The sequence below is a fragment of the Meleagris gallopavo genome, chromosome Z (assembly GCF_000146605.3).
Source record: "Meleagris gallopavo isolate NT-WF06-2002-E0010 breed Aviagen turkey brand Nicholas breeding stock chromosome Z, Turkey_5.1, whole genome shotgun sequence".
Classification (NCBI taxonomy): domain Eukaryota; kingdom Metazoa; phylum Chordata; class Aves; order Galliformes; family Phasianidae; genus Meleagris; species Meleagris gallopavo.
The window spans coordinates 63,045,018-63,048,393 of record NC_015041.2 but is presented as its reverse complement, the minus strand read 5'-3'; positions in this window follow the sequence as shown (position 1 = coordinate 63,048,393).

The window sequence follows — 3,376 nt, the reverse complement described above, 5'->3', positions numbered from 1 at the left end:
CTCTCTGGGCAGCTGTTCCAGCACCTCACTGCTCTCACAGCAAACAACTTCCCCCTGACAGCCAACTGAAATCTGCCCTCCCTCAACTTCCAACCATTCCCCTTGTCCTGTTGTTATCTCCCCTTTCCAAGAGTTGACTCCCAAGTCCTGTCCTGTCTGTAGGCTCCCTTTAGGTACTGAAGGCTGCAATGAGCTCACCCCACAGCCTTCTCTTCTCCATGCTGAACAAGCCCAGCTCCCTCAGCCTGTCTTTATAGTAGAGGTGCTTCAGCCCCCTGCTCATCTTTGTGGCTCCTCTGGACCCTCTCCAACAGCTCCCTGTCTTTCTTGTACTGGAGGCCCCATACCTGGATGCAGTGCTGCAGGTGGGGCCTCACAAGAGCAGAGCAGAGGAGGAAGATCACCTCCCTGTCCCTGCTGGCCACCCCTCTGCTGATGGAGCCCAGGATCACGTTTGCTTCCCGAGCTGCAAGAGACTGCCCAGAAGTCCTCACCACGATCACACATTGCCTGACTGGTGGTTACAGCAGAAGCAGGCCAGTCTCTTCTCAGAGCTGCAGAAGGAAAGGGCGTGCTGGGGCAACAGGCACATGCTACAGCAAGAGAAATTCCAGCTGGGTGTGAGAAACTTCTTCCCTGGGAGGGCAATGCACCACACAGAGAGCAGATCTACTTCCCCGGAGATACTCAAACCCCAGCTGGAAGAGGCCCAGCACAACTGGACCCAGCCTGGGAGTAGGAAGGTCAACTACGGACCTCCAGAGATTCCAGCTAGGTCTTTCCACAGCCTGGTGTTATGGTGGGAGATGGGGGGAGAGGAGGACAGTTGCCTCTCTGAGGCAATCAGCCGTGCTCATTTGGAACTCCCTCGGCACCTGGGTCAGACCCAAGATGCTACGTGCCTCCTCCACCACCCTGGCCTGCTCTCCTGCTGGCATGTGGGAGGGCGGGTGGTAGGTGTGGTTGCTCCATGGCTTGGCAAACGCAGGAAGCTATGTGTCCCAGCAGGCTTGTCTGGAAGAATGGTCTGAAAATGCAGAGCGGAGCTGGAATTGGCCTCCTTATTCTGCACAGCACTGTGGAGCAAGGACTTGACATCATCTCCTTCCCAGCCAGCTCAGGAATTAATACTGCTGCTGCAACTCAGAGTCTCCTAATGCTCTTTCTGAGATTTTCTCTGCTGCCTCTTAAAGTCCCACTTCTGCCTGCACACACATGGTTTTACTGATGCAGAGCAGCGACTGAGCAGGCAGAGGAACAAGACAAAGGAGGAAAATGACTGCAGGCATGTACTAAAGCATTCAGCTTGTCCAGCTGAAAGAGATTTCTGTCAAACAATTTTATAAGGAATGAGGCATTTTACAGGAAAAGCAGGGCCTCTGCTCTCATTTCCTTTCCCCTCTTTTCCATGAACTTCAAAGAAAAGAGGGGTCAAAACAGAGGCCAGGCAACTGGAATGGAGTTCCTGAGCCCTACTGCCTAATTAGTCCAAGCTACATTTTATTGGCTCTCTCTCAGTGACGAGCCTGGATTATAAATCCTCCCTGCCATGTCACCAAGGCTCACATAAAGCCAGAACGTAACCCACAGCCTGCAGCACCCCATCGGCGCCAGCAGAGGTTCCCTCAGCACCAGACCCGCCATGGCCTTGCACGGCTGTGGCTGAAGGCTCTCTGTGGGACTGAGACCGGCCGCGTCCCACCAACGCCTCATCCCAGGGCTGCCCGCCAAAGCCTGAGCCTGCCAGCGTTGTCTGCTGCCCTGCCGTCCCTGCGGTATGAGCTGGGGCTGCCAGAAGTGTTTAGCCATTGGCTGCTGCCCTCTCAGGAGTTCTAGGATGGCCTTGAGCCCCTCTGGCCAGGCTACCCATGGCCTTCCTGTCCTGCAGCTGCCCACTGGCCCTCTCCAGCCTTCCCACATCCCACCCCCGCGTCCAGCAGAGGGGACAATGACATCTGTCCGTCTGCTCCTCACGCGGCCCAGCACGCGGTTTGCCTTGCCAGCAATGAGCTCGTTCTTGCACAAATGTAAGGAGTCCTTAAAACTGCTTGCCAATTTCAAGACACATGTCTCTCCCTGAAAGATGCAGCAGTCAGGAGTTTCTTTTTCAGGACTTACTAAAAATAGTCTTAAGAGCAGAGAGACAGAAAAGACAGAGCCTATTTCTTCTGCACAGTTCCTCTCACGATGCTGGCCTTGGAGAGGTGCACCTTATTTTCAGACTGCATTCACTGTACTTTGCTGGAAGGACTCATTTCCGGCCTTGTGGCCTGGAAGCTGAGAAAGGCAAACTCCCCACAAGAACATAACCTGGAAAGCAGGAAAAGGACGTTATTGTCACAGTAAGTTTATGTGGCCTTCTAACGCTCGTGACCATGGGAACCAAAGCCCTGTGGCTTGCGAGGCAGGTGCTCACAAGCCAGGCATCTGGCTGCTGGGAAAGCCAAGTCCTCAGATGCAGAGAGATGTGGGTCACTGTGCCACTGCAGGCTCCTTGCCCTACTCCCAGCCATCACAGACCAGTGGCCAGCATAAGGCTTGGTCCTCAAACTGCTCTGGGAGGAGAGCAGCAGGGATGCAGCAGGATCTGCGCAGTGGCGTAACAGCTAACAGTGACACCATCCAAACCCTCTGCTTACACAACTTCCAAGCTACCCTGCATTTGTCAAAGCCACGGCTTACAGATTGACCACGAGCTGAAGAAAACCAGCTGCTTTTGAATCAGAAGAGATCTACGCATTATTATATTTACCAACCTTCAGCTGGGAGAAGAGCTAAAGTTCTTCCCAAAATGATTTCGATTCCAAATAATGCGCTCAGCCCTCACTTAAATGGGCCATTCTGATGAGCTCTGACTTTAACTTCCAGTTTCACTGGGAATCATTTGCACAGCCTAGCTGCAGAAAGATTGTTTAGCTCTCTTCCCATCTGTTTCTCAAGTCATACAATAAATTCAAAATCTTCCCTTTTTGTCATGTAACACACTGCAAAAGCTGGAACCCTGTGTGTGCTGGCTGCAAGGATCTCTGGAGGTCTGGACAGATGTCTCTTAGGGCAGTTCTGCTGCCAGCTCCAGATCAGGCTGGCTGCAGTTGTGTCTAGCCACAAAGCCAAAATCTGCTTCCAACGTGCACGCGCAGCCTGAGGCACATGGGGACCCCTTCCTCAGCCGAAGTTCCTGAGAGCTTTGACTTGCAGAAAGGGTTAGCTGGGGTGTCCATTCCCTCCTTCTGCTGTCACGGAAGGAGGGCCAGGTGGTGTACACACCACCGCCATCCACCTGGTCTGATCGTCTCCTTGTGCGCAGAAGTTGTGGGTGAGGTAACCTGTCTGCCTGGCTTTCTCTGCTACATGGCAGGAACACACGAGGGGGAGG